Source organism: Balearica regulorum, chromosome 10, assembly GCF_011004875.1.
Source record: "Balearica regulorum gibbericeps isolate bBalReg1 chromosome 10, bBalReg1.pri, whole genome shotgun sequence".
Taxonomy (NCBI): Eukaryota; Metazoa; Chordata; class Aves; order Gruiformes; family Gruidae; genus Balearica; species Balearica regulorum.
In genome coordinates this window covers 22,206,083-22,221,487 of record NC_046193.1, presented here as the reverse complement: position 1 = coordinate 22,221,487, position 15,405 = coordinate 22,206,083, and the positions used below count along the sequence as shown (strand labels likewise).

The following is a 15,405-nucleotide window of genomic DNA, read 5'->3' as shown; positions in this document are numbered from 1 at the left end:
TCGTCCTGTCCTTGCCTGCGAATGCAGGAACATCCATGCTTTCCTTCCTCGTTTACCTGTCTATTAAATACCTGTACATATTAATACATTTCTTCCCGAGAGGCATCCAGTCTTCGTTCCGAAACACGTAGCAATGGCAGACTCACTGCTTCTCAGCTTGGTGTTATCCACGCTGCTTGAGTTCATTTGGACGTTACTCATTTGAATTTTGCGGCATCCAGTCATTTATTCCTCTTGCACCTTTCAGTGCGAGATTGAAGAACCCTCCAGTGCTGTTATTTCCTGAAAATAATCAAGGTGATACACTGTAATCAAGCCATCTCTCAGTCATCTTCTAGCTAAACTAGATTGAACTTCTTGCGGTTTCTCACTGCTAGTCCTTGAACCCTTTTCTTGGTACTTTCAGTGCTTCTTCAAGTTTTTCTTAAACAATGAGGAAGGAGAATGACTGCTATGCTGCAGTGGCGTTGGTGTCCTTAACGCCTCGTACGGGTCCCCCTCTCTGCTCCCCGAGGGACCTTCCAGCACCCCGCTCCAGCACGCAGCCGGTGGCCTCGCCGCAAGGATGCGCTGCCCTGTGAGATGGCTCAGCTTGGAGACAGGTCCTGTGCGTAGTTATATATACACGTGTGTACGTCATCATATTTAGAGATGCATCCGTAAATTGTCTAGGCACCTACTATACATGGCTGAGTCCATTAAAATGAATGTGAAGCTAACTTCCCCAAAATGCTAAACCAGGAAAATTTCTCAAATTCAGCCTTTTATACCAGGAAGTTACGAGCTTTGTATTTGTAAAAAGGCAAAAAATTCCACCCAATTTTAGCTATCAAAGCTGAATTTGGCTTCTAAGGTTCATTTAATCACTACAATGGCTTAGTTAGAGAGAACGCTGCAGAAGGGTAATTTATCTTTATTTGTCAGCTCCCCAGGGCTGAGTTCTTTTGAAGGGCAAAAGTGAATAGGACGTAAGAATAAATTGTAAGCTGTCTAATTTTTGACCTGTGATTTCTTTCAGACATTATGTTTAGCGAGTTTTCGAACAGTGGCATCAGGAGACCACGGGTGAACGCTGTAAGGTGTGCCAGCCTTGGCTGAGCCTGTGAAATGCCGTAGCTGTTCACGCGCTGTGACCAGAGAAAACGCGTGCGAGATTTAAAGTGGACAGCAATGGGTGGAGTTCTCTGCAGATCTTTATAGTTATGGGGGGGCAAATTAATTTCAGCGATATAAATTGGTTCGATGAAACTACATTTTCACTCTGTTTCAGTGTGGCAGCAGCGGCACGAGCCTCATCCGGCGCCCACCAAAGTCAATAGAAAGACTCTTATTGATTTCAGAGGGGCTTGAATCTTATTTAATGAAAACTTCACTAAAGACGACTTGCGCGTGTCCTGAGTAATGTTGTTGTAAGGGAAACTACTTCCTGCTGTGCATTTAAAAATGGGTCATTTCTGTGATTAATGCTGGTTCCTAGGAAGGCTGTCCTTGCACTAGGTCATCCGTACTCGAGGACAGAGCGCTTCATCTCAAAGGGTCACAAAATTGTCTGTCAATTGCAGGAGTTAATTGACATGTAAAACCCCGCTAATAAAATTATATGATTGCAAAAATAAAATGATGTTTGGGAATGGACTTGTTAACGTCTCTGACAATAACTTTGCCTGCTTGCATTGTGCCTCAGGTTTGGTTTTGTGGTGGCGTTGTCCTGCTCTGGTGCCTCTTTCCAGGTTCTGGTCCAAGCATTTAACTCATAACTTTTTTTCCTATTTGGCTCTTAAATTGAAACTATCTGAATCCAAAATTTAAAATGTGTGTTTTCCAGTCCCATTGTAGACAAAACTAAAACCTTGACAGGCCAGTGGTAGAAATCTTCCAGGAACGGTCATTCTCTATAGGACTGAGTCTTGGCTGCCAGCGAGAGATGACTGATGAACATTAGCAGTTTGGCTAGAAACTGGTATTGTGGAGATGAAAATCGGGTAAGTTTTACCATTCTGTTGGCTGATGAAATCATGCTTGTTCACAGGATCTAGTGTTGGCATGAGTTAGCCACCGTCAAGGCTGCTGGACTTAATGTCACAGTTGGATTTAGCAGTGAGAGGGTTAATGCACTTCAGGCGTCTCACCCAAAACTTTCTGCCTGTATTCATAGTGAACCCAGACAATTCCAAACTTCTCATGCGAAGTCAAATGCCCCCTATATCCCATCTCCTGCAGGGAATCAGAAGTCATCTTAGAGAATTAACTAGACTCACACATAAAGCGTATAAATTGATGTCAGAGCTCTCAGTGTTTTGGGTAGCTTGTATCTGACACCATTTCATTATAAAATGAGTCCAACTATAAATTTTGGGTTCCCTATGAAGTTATCTATGTATTTGTGTGGGAAAACTTTATCTTAAACCTTTATTATGGCTTGACAAAATGCAGTGAAGTAATACTTACTGGTGAAATTGTTTTAAATACTAACTCCTAAACCTAGGCTTATTTTTGATAAATACCGTTGATCACAGATGGCATATCTTTGATTGTCCTTAACAGAAATCGTCAAAAATGCATAAGCAAAAATTGTTTTTCCAAAACGTTAGGAGAAACTTGGCTGTAATAATAATACTACTTGAAATTAGAATATTAGGCTTTGATTAGAGGCAGCGTCTTCAAGTTTGGGTTCACACGTTTTACTCTGTCACGTTACAGCATTTATTTTACATTCTCTCATTGCTCTTTGAACAGTTCTGTTTGGTTAATGGGACTTAAGAGGTAAAAGTCATCTTGAATCTGTTTCCTTGAAGAAGAATATTCAGAAGGTAAAACTGACTTTTTAGCTATTATAATTGCTGTGGGTTCTTTAGTTCCCTTCTTCATTTTTTGCTTTGTATTTCATACTCTCCTGCCCGTGTTAATTTTTTACCAAGGTATCTCGATCTACCAGGGATATATAGCCAAACAAGTTGACCTCGTGTACATGGTGACAAGAGGATACAAGCAGAAAAGGGCAAGTAGTGCAGCAGCATTTGTTTCTAGTGATCAACGACAAATTTATGGTGGATGCTTGGTTTTATATTGCCCATTAAAGTGGTATTCATCCATGGTGGTGAGCAGACAGCACACACAAATTTCCAGTTTAACGAGGTTCAACTTCATTCACTTTTATGTGAATTCTCTGTTCTTTCTGCTCCAGCCTGGAGGTGTCGGGGAGCTTCTGCAGCCGCCACGGTGCACGGCAGAGCGGCAATGAACTAGTAGGGATGAGATGTGAAAACTGAGATAGGTTGAAAGCCCTTTGGGAAGCTGGGACGGTAATTAAAGCTGGCGATAATTAAGCTTGTCCTAGCTAAGGCAAGGGGCAGATCCACTGCAAGCAGCAGGAGCTCTTGGCTCTCCCACCTGGTGGGTGACGCAGGATGGGACCCGGAGGGACCCCGTCTTCGTGCCCACAACACGTAGCTATCCTTCTCCCTCCTGGTGGAGAAGGAGGCTGGAGCAGAGCTGGGCGCAGCTCGAGGTGCACAGCAATCATACCTTTCAGTTGATTTTGTCTTGGGTATTTTCAGTTTTCCCCCAGAAGTTCGGGTCATGGATGAGGAAGCCTGACGGAGCAGGAGGGACCAGCTAAACCCCGCGCCAGGGCTGACTGCAGCGGCTTCAGGCTCCTCTGCCTGCAAATGCTCAGCGGGATTTTCTGCTCTGTACTTGGTCACTGCCACAAACGCAGAGATCTTGAGAGATTCAAGGGTGTTCTCTAAAAGGGAGAATAGCTGATAGGATCTATAGGTATGGGCATGAAGTGAGCTGTTCTCTGCTTTTACCAGTCTCCTAGCGTTAAGCGGGCTGTAATAAATTAGCTAAACCAGAGTCACAAAATAATGCCATTGGCTGTCTTTTTATTAAAATTGTCCTTCTGTCCTTCCTGCTCTTCACCGTGAAGTGGAGGAGTTCTAAGTGAGGGTAAAAAGCTGCAGACGCACAGACAGCCCTGCGTACGGCCCCAGAGCGGATCAGCAGCAAGAGGGGCTGGGGCTTGTGCCGTTCCCGAACGCCTCAGCCCTCGTCAGCCAAAGCTGTTAAGTGGTTCCAGAAATAAAGATCTTTGTTCCAAAACCCATTTTAGGTTGCTAAGTGACAGCAGCGTGCTTGCCTTTCGCGTTACTTACTAAACCCAGCTTCTAAAAGCAAGGAAACGAATAGTTAAAGGCATGATAAAATGCAGAGTGCCAGGAATTAAATACATTATTCTTACTCGGGGGGGGGGGGGGGGGGAAGAAATGCACCTTTTGGCTCCCGGGAAGGCCAGACCTCCATCTCGGGGCAGGGAGTGCTGAGGGCGGCTGGCAAGGAAGAGGCGGGTGAGCCCTTCAGAGCTGCGCGTGCTGACCGTGCCCTGCCAGCGAGGGGATGCTCCGGGGGCGAGCGCTGGCAGAACACGCTTTTATCAGGCCGTGCACTTGTCTTTTCCTTCTGAAAACATACAGGCTGTGCTGGAAGTTGCTCAAAAACATTTTTTTCAAGGTCTTGCTGCTGTTTTTCACTTCGCTCCCAGAAATCCAGGTATCGCTGTAAACGATGGTATTTCTAAATGATGGACCTATTTCTCCCTAACTAAAGTGCCTCTTGAACATCAAAATCTGGATATGTTTCATTTTCTCTCTCTAGTATGATTTTCTTTAGAGGTAGAAAGATAGCAATGCACACTTTAAAAATATAATAATAATGAAAAAAATCCCAAAGCAGCTTTCAAATTAGGCCTGTGTTAAAACAACGTGGCATCGTTCCTGTGGTCCTTAGGAGGGAGAGAAGGAATTCAGGGCTGAATTATTTTGGTTTTGGGAACATCCTGGTCGTAGCGTGGTCCTTAGGTCTGCAGAGGGAAAATCAAGTGGGAGACGTCTCAGCTTTTGCCTTGAATTTAGTACAGTGATTTAATTATCTTAGTGTGTAGGGGAAAATAAACTGTGCCAGATAAGCATCTAGAGCCGTGCGCTGCCTCCCTGGAGGAAGGCGCTGGAGTTGAGAGGGACTAAAATAGGATTTCTTAATAAAAGCTCATTAACAGTGCCTGCGTCCCCTGTCCCAGTGTTAACTATGACAAATATGTATTTTTCATGATCACAGGGAAGCGCTATTCCAATATAAATAATTCCTTCTGTACGGCATACTTGAAAAAAAAAATTGTCAGATATTTTCAGTCCACAGCAGTTGGCTTTGCAAAGCTCCTCATCAGCTGCGATAAGCTATTAGGGGAATGTTTACGGACACATCGAAAATAAACTCCAAAAAGCATCCATCGTCTTTATTGCCCCTTTCCAAAGTGAAAGGGTTTGCTGTGTCACTGGCAGAGTTTGCAAAGGTCTGACTGAAACTGGGGAAGACGGAGAGAATTGACAGGGTTTAGTGTTTTTCCAGACATGACATCAGGGTTTGATGCAAGAAATGAGAGATAATTCATGTTGCTGTAGTACTGAAAATGCTCTGCAAAGTCTCCAGACCACAGAATTCCCCAAATTGCCAAAATAATCTGATGCTCTATGTTGCTTTGGTTTAATATAGGTCTTAACACTCCTCCCACCCCCCCCCAAAAAAATTTAGCACCCCTGAGGTCAATGCACCTCAAAACCATTTGCAAAGGGAGGGGGCTTTGTCATTTCCGTGGCGGTTGGGACGTTCTGGGGTGGTTTCCAGAAGTTTGCGGTGTGTTTGTGTCTGAAGGCAGAGATGCTCAGCGGCGTGGGAGGGCGGTGAGAGACCTCTGCCTAACACCGCGCTCTTCGCACCGTCTGAAATGTTCGTGGCTGCTGCCAACGTCGAGGTGTGCCCAGATGGCTTTTAATTTGATCACTTTATTATAACTAGTTCTCTTAAAGAAAAAACAAACAAAAAAACCCAACCCGCATTTTATAAAAAACACTCTTGGTTTGTTCTCTGCAAGACTTTAAGTTCTCTGGAGTGTAGGAACAGAGAAGGCAATGAAAATACCGATATATTCTGCGAAGGTGCTTGGGCTGGGCTGTTGTGCCTTGTACCGCTTTAAAAATTCATGCTCCAAAGGCAGTAGGAAGTTGCTTAAAATCTGCAAAAGCTACAAAATTTGAAATGAAACTTTTAAATAACAGTCACATTGTGGGTATGCGCTGCAATCCATTGTGCCTTACCTGATGGGGTAATTACTACCGTTACAGAACATTTTAATTACAACAGTGAGTCAAACTTCTGCCTCTCATGAAAGCTTCTGACTACAAAAACTATGTTATATATGCGCAGATATAGTTTTTCTACTAATATTTTCCTTCCTTTGAATTTAGCTGTTAACAGAGACCAATTACTGCTGTCACATCTCCTACTTGTTTAAAAGTTTCGCGATTTTTCCAGCATTGTGTGGAGAACAGAAACATTTTCTTTATAGGCTTCTTAGGTTGTCCATGGACCCTCATTTGACAAACTTGCTTTTAAAATCTAGCTGGGCAGAGAAACGATTTGATATAGTGATTCTGCAAGCTGAGACTGAGAAGACTGCAGATTCAAGTTTGAGTCATTTAGCAGATTCACAAAGGTTTTCTCGGGGTGAGATCAGAAATAATGCTGGTCTTTAAAGGAGAATGTGGAGAACATGACTGTAAACAGCTTTGCCAAGCTGGTGAGTGCTAGCCTGAAACAGTGGATTTTTAAATGAAATAATACACCCCCTTCTGTTCTTCAGTTGCTTCTAAAAACAACAATGTAGAAGATAAATCAAAATTAATTTTGCATACCGTGGGAAATTCTTAATGGGAAGCTTCTGTAAAGCCTTGTGCATTCAAGATTCGCTCTTTCAGGTTTTCTTTTTTTGCCACACGTTTTGCTGCGAAATTAAGCGATAATAGCCATTTTCAGTAACTGTCCTTTTGGTTTCATCCTGGGCTACCGATAATTTTTGCTGCAGCTATCTTGCTCACGGCCTCAGCCTCCCTCTGCCTCACACACCCAGCGCTACCTTTATAAACACATCACCACCCTCAAATCACATCTAACAGTGATTTCACAGCCCAGTCTTAGCAACAAAATCGTAGGTAGACATGGAAAGAAGCCGCGAGATGAGACAGGACGCGGAGCGGTTTGTTGAACGTCGGCTTCAGCCTGGGTGCCGTGAAGCCCAAGGTCCGATGGTAGCGAGCGTCTGCGGGGCTGCAAGGTGAGAAGAGCTGGGATAAGGTGAAATATTCGCGTAGCCCGCACGGAGATGGCACAATATTTGTACTGAATATTTATAAACCAGTATTCATGAGCCCGTGCTTGTTCTAAGAGCGCTAGCGTATACCCGTAGGTATTTCCCTTTGATGTTTCTTTAGTCTTCAAGATCAAAATCAGCCTTGTGGCTAAAAACATTCTTTGCAAAAAGTACTCGGCCATCTGTGAAAAACAGTTGGACTTCTCTAATCTGCATCGCGGGTGCTCAGCCACCCCCAAACCAGGCGTCCTGCGTGACCACCTTCCCCTCCTAAAAACCCTGCCCAAGAAGGATGCGATGGATACCTGGTTTGCGTTTTAAAAAGCCTTTTTTTTTCTGCATGCAAACCAAGGAGCTGTTGCTCCGTTTGCCTCGTTGGCGCGCGGGCGTTTGGGTAGGTCCGTAGCAGAGATACGGGAGGCGGTGCAGAGCGTGTTGCCATCAGCTGTGCGTATACAACCCGCGTGGGTTTTAGGAGCCCTCGGCAGCAAAACGCGGCCGTGGATGATGACGATGGCAGCGGATGCTGCATGTGAGAAATTAGAGGCCGCCGCTTTCAGGAAGCGGGTGAGGGAAGGAGAGGGAGATGCTAGCATGTCTGGGGGAAAGGCAAAAGCCTACGTGTGATGCCCTCCCATACAGCCAGGACAGTGACTCCAGCAGGTTGCAGAAAAGCAGGGACACTTCTGGCCATTGCACGTTATTATTTATTTATGACTTGCTACTTTATTGACATGGAAAACGGTATCGGAGAGCAGCTGATACAGGTTTTGCAATTTAATTTTTAGCTGCATGGGGTTGGCGTGTGATGAGAATCTCACCTGATGGGCTGTAAAAGATGCCTTGGTTGTTCTTTTTTTCGTTATCTCTCTGGAAGGTTCAAATTGTGCTTGGGAAAATGAAGAACAAAAATAGGCACAATGACTAGATTAACTACCCGGCAATTACAGTATAGCTCTTTTTAGGATAGCTAAGGCAAAATGAGTTCCTTAAAACATGCCTCAAACCCAGGAATTTCTTTACTAAGAAATTAATGAAATGTTTGACAAAAAGGAATTGTTAAATCCATCCTCTTATTAAATCCGTGAAATAAAGATTTATAGTCATGCAGCTTATGTTATGTGAACCAGATTCCATGCTTTCACGGTTTTATTAGAGAAAGCGTTGTGTTCAAAATCCATAGCAGAAAGGGACGTATGGGGGACTTATTTTCTGTGAAAATTAGGTGTGGCACATGAGTGTTTGTTTGAAAGCAGACCATTGCCATTAAATATTAATGTCTCTTTTAATGGAAAAGCAGCAAATAATCAGTTGTTTTGTGGGTTGGTTTGTTGTTGGTTTTTGGTTTTTGGTTTTTTTGTTTTTTTGTTTTTTTTTTTTACATTTCTGTTCTTTGTACCAGTACAAAGTAAAGGGTTTGGGTCTTTTAAATGAAAACTGACTGTTTATCACAATCTGTTTCTCATTTGTTCTTTGCGTTCGTGGAAGCAGGAAAGATTTGGGGTATGAGAACGATGCACAGATCCCAGATGAGTTCACCATATTTGTCCATCGCTGATTTTTTTCCTTTCCGCCTCCTGACGTGGAGCAGCAGAGCCTGAGCCTCCCGGTTCTGAAAGCAGACCTGGCTGCGGTCCTGCCCAAACCAGCACAAACCAGCACAGAGCTGGGGCATTCCCCGACCCCGCTGCCCAGCGCGTGCCCCGAGGTCAGGGATTCGGTGCCAAAGCGCTGGGCGCTGCCCGGGGCACGAGGGGCACCGAAATCTCACTTGAATTCCTGGGTTTGGCTGGGAGTTTCCAAGGAGTTTGTCCGGTTCTCTCTGAGCACTCAGCGTCCGCGTGGCCAAGGTGCCTTTGGCAGTCACGTTAGTAACCGTCACGGAGGGTGTCCCTGGAGTGCAGGAAAAAAATAATACGTGGCAGAGGCTGTAGTGTTGTCGTCTTTTCCCGGAGTGAAAACCTCACTTAAAGGTTCGCGGGAACATCTTTTTCTCAAACGCAAGTTCTTACTTTAAGCTTTACTGATGGCATTAAAACTGAGTAGGAGCGATAACACTTTGCAGTTGTGCAGTAGCTATTAACCAGAAAAATCTCTGTTTGGATGTTTAGTGTTTGCAGATACAGAAATCATACCACCTGCCGCTGAAAAAAATTAAGCATCAATGAATATTATGGGAACCGCTCTATGGCAGCGTCGGGTAGGGGCAGGCTTTTCAGCAGAGGCTGACTAAGCAATCGGAGTGCTGTGAATGCCATCGAGTCGTTTCAGAGGTCACTAGGAGACAGGACCTCGGGTTGGCACCTTGATAGAAAGGTCTCCACAAACAAAAACAAATCTTCCTGCCAGTTTTCTATGAACAGGACGCTTGCCAAGCTGACGTACACACTGCTGCTCTCGTTGTTATGTTGGGTTTGGGGTTTTTTTTGGAAAGCAGTTATTTTTATCTCGCTCGTCTTCAGCTGTCCCGTTTAAATAACTTTCACGCAGGTTTCTGCAGCTTTGCAGCGTGCACACAGTTTGCGCCTGTTGTGCCAAACAGAAATTGTTTGGGATGGCGACTCCCTCTGCGCTTCCTTCGTGTCACCGGTTGCTCTTAGAGCTTCGGGTTTTCTTCTGCACCGGCACTGGCCTGCAGCATCCTCAAAAACGCTTAGAGGTTGTCGAGCGAACTGGTCCTTAGAGCGCTTTAATGCATTTTCAAAGTAATACGCTGCTAATTAACGCGTAAACTCCTTGCCACCATTAATAAGATAAATCGGTGTTTTCTTGATTCTTATGCACAGTTTATGGTAATTTTAAGCCCTACGGAAAGTGGCTGGTTCCATGAACAAATGTGGATAATTAGTTGTAGATAGTTATTATGCAAATTTAGTAATCTGCACCTTTGAATGGAAATGGATGAGCAGGTTGAGCATAATGCCCAAATTTCGGATGCAAATGGAAAAGCTGTTACGGTGTAACCTGCCCAGGTTGCCCATGTTTAAGATCAGCTGCAGAAATTAATTTAGGAAAGGAGCCCCAGAAATCAGCCCAACCTTTTCTCCATCCCCAGGTGAGCGGGGCTGGGGTCGAGCGGGTTGGGAGTGAGCCCGGCCGTTTCCGACGGGCACTGCCCCGCTCGCAGACAGAAATGAGCAAGCCACGCGTCCAGAGGGGAGACGATAACTGCGCCGCGCTGACGGTATTGGGGTTAATGTTCTGTGTAATTATGGAGACGAGCTCTCTAACTGGCTGTACGGCACAGCTCTCGCAGCTGCAGGCTCTGCCGCGGAGCTCGACTCCTACCTTTTAATTTGAGAGCGTGGATGGGGCAATAAATGGATCAAACCTGCCACGGGGCTGTGATAGCAACTCGCAGGGTGTGCTCGTTCCAGGCGGCCCGGCTAATTAGCGACTTCAGCCGAGGGGCTGAGAAATCGCAGGGGCTCTCACGCTGTGCCGCCCTGATTTTGGGGGCCTGTCTCGGCTTTGTCGGAGTCTCTTTGTGCTCAAAGACCAATTCTTTAAGCAGAGCGCCGAGAGCGGCGTGGCCGAGCTGGAAGAAGAGTTTGGGGCTCGCGCCGAGGCTGCGTCTGAAATAACTGCGTTGCATTTCAAAGCGTGTGCTTTGGCATCGCTGCTCGCGCATGCTGCCAAGGAAGGGCCGGTGGGAAAGTCCTGTTGTGGCATTTTTTTTTGACCAAAAACTCACTTCAGTGAACTTGAAAGGTTTGGGCAAGTATTGATGTTCTGAGGTTTGTTCAGAAAAATCCTGACTATCTAGATAATATTCCATTTTAATGCTTTTACTACCACATCTTTTCATCTAGGTTAGCTTTGAAATGTTTTTTAAAACAGATACGTAAGTACTTTCAAGAGGCTGAAATGGAAAGGAATGGGTTTGGTTATGAGACTGAAACATTCAAACAAACCCCTAATTTTTTTTTTTTTTTTTTTTTTCTTTTTCCAGAGTTCAGCACAGGACACCTCACGTGTATATCTGCTCCACTTTGCAACTAAACTTCCCGTCCAATGTAAAATCCAGTTCCTGAACATCATTCTGGTGCTAGCAGAAGCTGCAGCCGGCCCTGCGAAGCGGTTGAGGGCTGAGCGTGGTGCTGGGGGTGCAGACGTGCGCCCCGCGCTGCCGGAGACCCTGCGCTGCTGCCGGGGTCCAGCCGCAGCCCGGAGCGGGAGCCGGGAGCTGGTGGTGACTGTGGCCAGGCTGGTGAGACCCTCCCGGAGGAGAGCTCCGTCCCAGCGCTGTTCAACGTAAGTATCTTCTTGTAGACTAATTTCTTTTGTATCGCTCGGAATTTTGTTCATCTGGGCTGTCTCACGTCATCATTGCTTTAAGTAATCAAGAGCTGCCTATTAATTAACATTGAACGGAGTAACAGCAACAGGTGTAGATACGCTTCTCCTGTGGGGCACCTCAGCTCCGCTCCTCTTGCCACTCAGTTTGTGATTTACAGCGCTGTGGGTTTTCTGTCCCCACGTCTCAGCTTCTGCTGCTCAAAACCCCTCTCAAAGTGCGCCGGCAGTTGCCCATCGGTACCAAAACCTGCGTTACTTGTGCAGTTGTGGCCCTGTCAGCGGTGTGTAATTGCACGCTCACCCTCGAAGGAGGGCTCGTGCCTGCAGCGGAGCAGGATTTCACAGGGCTGTGTGGTTACGTATTTTGTAAATGTAACTTTGAAGTGAACGTCTCTTGTTCTCCCTTGGTATTCCGGAAAATCCCTGATAGCCCCAAAGACCAGAGGTCTGGCTGCTGGGTCCCAAGGAGGGGCGAACTGCTGGGCGCAGCTCGGTCACTGGCCGACCGGCGTCACACCGTGCCCCCATCGCTCCCCGCCGGGCCGTGCAGTGGCTGCGGACATCCCGGTCCTGGCACCAGCCCTGCCGCTCGGCCCCGTGCTCTGAGAGCAGCCAGGGCTATAAACCACGCACGCGTGCTCTTCGTCGGGGAAACTCGTGCACGGGAAGGTTTGTTGGGTTGTCCGCAAGAATAAATACAGCGAATGGAAATGTTTGATGTTAAGGGGGAACAGGCTTTGTCCTTGACAGCCTGGTTCAGGCTTGGCTTCCCCCCCGTGCAGTTCTGGGAGCTGGAGCAGGACCTGCAAAGCGCAGGTAAACGCAGCCCGGGATCTGCTTGGCTTTCCTGGCAAAGCTCGGGGGCATCCCGGGGCACGGGCCAGCTCCCAGATCGCTCCCACCTCTGCCCGGGGCTCAGGGGAGAGCAGCTCCTCTGCTCCTGCCCCGCTTCCCCCGATGCAAATCAGAGTCCGCGCCGGCACCGACTTCATGAATACTGAATAAAAATGCCTTATGATGTTTTCTCTCGAAGCGAAAGGGAAATCGGATGGATGTAAGATACAAATGAGGGCAGCACATCATAGGCTCTTGTTTCTCTGAAGGAGGACAGAGCAAGTTATATTTACATTATGCGACGCGTGCCCTGACTATCAATATTTTGAAGCTTCTACACAGACACGCTGAAGTCTCCACCTGAACTTTGTAAAGCTATATTGTCATTCAATCTTTTGATTATCCTTGGGGAAAAAAACCCCACCCATTTCCGTAACAATAGCACATAATGACCGGAGATGGTGAAAATTCAAGGTCTAATTTCATACATGGAAATAAAGATACAACTTCTCTGCCGAAATATTTGAAACTTGTTTTAAGAAAAGATGTTGGTGGAGAACAGATGGCCGCCTCCTGCCATACATATTCATGAGTGCATTTATTTCATTATGTCTTCCCCTAGGAAACTCGGCGCTTCAGCTTTTATAAGTTTGCCTGGCCATCAAATTGAGCAGTCAGAAGCCCTCTGTCAAAGCTCTGTTGCTGTAGAAATTGGAGAAAGTATGTGAAAGGCTTTAGCACTTTTGTCTTGACTTTTATCACCAAAACACCTGTTGTTTCGGGAGCGAAAGCGGAGATTTTTATCAGGTGTAATGCCTGTTGTCTTTGGGTGCATAAAGTGACAAGTTCATTTTAACTAAGTTACTTTTTACCTTAATTTTGTGACATCCTTGGGCACTGCTGCTTAATAACTTTTAGAGGGCTGAGACCTACGGGCTCAGCGTGTGGCAGGAGCTCCCGCTGCAACCCAGAGCTGCCAGAACCTCTTTTTGGGGAAACAAGTCGTGTGATTCTCTGCTTGATATGTTAATTGCCCAGGATAAATTTTACAAGGCAGCGATCACTTAGATCACAAAGGGAAATAAAGCATAAAGATAGAACTACAAATTCAATTTGAAGTGTCATTTCACACAGGAAAATATGTTGTTAAGCACTAGTGAAAGCTAAAAATGTTTCGAGGATTATTTTTAATCTACTTTTAAGGCTTCCATGTGAAATTTTGGATTTTTAAAAGTTTTACCCAAAAAGAAAAAAATCCCCCCGCCCCCAGTTTGTCCCTTTCCCAGTAACATCTAATTTCACACGAGAGGCTACGCGCTGCTGCCTCTAAACACCGGCTGCGTTTGGCTCTTTTTGCTGCAGCACGACGTGTGCAGCCCTGAACGCGTGGGCAGGGGCCAGGAGCAGCCCTCGGCGGTAGCTCCGCAGGGTTGCAACCCGGCGCATCCTTCCTCCGCCCCGGCGGGCAGAGCATCCTCTGGGAAGGCTGAGCCGCCTCCGTGATGGGGAAGAGGGCAAGGTCCGGCAGCAGCGGGGTTTGGTCTCCGGTCGCTGATCTGCCGGTGGGAGCCCATCTGTGGGTGTCGGAGCTCCGGGCCGGTCCAGGGACGGGGAGACTCTTGGTCTGAGCGAGGGGACAGGAGGGACTGATCGATAGCAGGCCCTGGGATGTTCTTCGCCTTGCATTCACCACCTACCTCTTTTTTTTTTTTTTTTTTTTTTTTTTTTTTTAGGCAAGTTTAGCAGCTGGTCCTTTGATTTGCAAAACGAGGCTTAGTTCTAAAGAATAGGCCAAGACCGAGGGGATTCTGTAGGTTTGGGACTTGAAATTGCTTTTATCTTCCTCTTTTTGTAACTTCATTCCTTTCTTTTGGGCCAGAAGTATTTTGTGGGCTCTTCAAAAGCAGGGCTGCTGTTGTCACCTGGCTCCAAAGGGCCAGAAAACTGAGCGCCTTAAATGTGCCATTTAAATTCAGATCTTTTGCAAAGCTTAAAGGGAGAACAGTTTTTAAAAAGTTTCCTACTTGGACATAATCGGTCATTAGCAAGGTAAAACACGGAAATGTTCTTTTGGGGACTTTTACCAAAGCCAAGTGAAAGTACAGCTGGCGTAGTGCAACAGTTTAAGCTGTCAACAGAATACCGACAAAATTTGGCCATAACAATAAAGAGTCTCCAGTATGCTATTTTCCGAGTTTTCTAGAAGTAAAAAATATGGTTAATATTCTCCCCTTTGGTTTACGTGTGATAGAGTACTGTTTAATTAAATAAAACGAGCACAACTGCAATTTTTTTGCATTATGGAAATGTCAGTTTAGCGTACAGTTCCCGAAGGGTACTCGAAGGATCATTTAATTTTAAAATGATTGTAGCCTTGAAATAACTTAAAAGGCACTAATATATTTAATCAAAGGAGGTAACTGGTAATAGAGAAATAAATCATTCACGCATATAAATAGCAGGGCTCCAGTGAGTGTGTGAAGCCAACAGGGAAAATATTTGGGACTAAATTGTTTCCTCTGGCCCCTTTCTGCCCATGTCAGTGGAGCTACAAGGCCTGATCTGTTTTGTCAAAGGCCAAATTTGGCCTTTATATGTATACAATATATCAAGTGTACTGTCAAATAGCTGTACGCCTATCCTCATGCATAATTTATGCATATATTATCCACTCAGATTACATAGTAAGTGTTTCCTGATCTGAGAAGTTCACTGCCTCTCTAAATGTCAGAATTCAGGTTGCCTGAACAGCCTTAATTTTACCCTTTCATCTTACCCACCGAGTGAGAAATAGCAAAGAAGTCACACGTGGTCGCGCAGTTAAAACATCTTTGCTGAGACTGAGCGGAAGAAGTGATTTTATTTTTAGTGTCTCATAATTTATGAGGTTACCTGACTTTGCTGTATAAAAAAAATGTACTTTTAGCAGTGTCTTTTGTGGTTTGTTTTTTTCTTGTAAAGGTGTGGAAAAGCACAGTTTAGCGTGTGCGGTAGCAGGAACGTGTACGGTTTAGTCCCTGGGGGTCTCGTGCTGCGAGCAGGGGCCGGTACCGCTGCCGCGGTGTTGC

The 15,405-nt window shown here is 45.7% G+C and overlaps 1 long non-coding RNA gene across 5 annotated transcripts in view; it reads left to right on the top strand.

Annotated features, from left to right (window-relative positions):
• The window catches only part of LOC142603190 (uncharacterized), a 246,655-nt gene that overhangs the window by 210,176 nt on the left and 21,074 nt on the right, over window positions 1-15,405 (top strand). For 4 of the 5 annotated variants that reach the window (XR_012837070.1, XR_012837069.1, XR_012837074.1 and 1 more), the window contains one exon: window positions 11,157-11,458. This is a non-coding gene — a long non-coding RNA (uncharacterized LOC142603190). Of the gene's footprint in view, window positions 1-11,156; window positions 11,459-12,959; window positions 13,058-15,405 lie in introns of those variants that run through there. The other variant, XR_012837072.1, reaches the window with a different exon arrangement.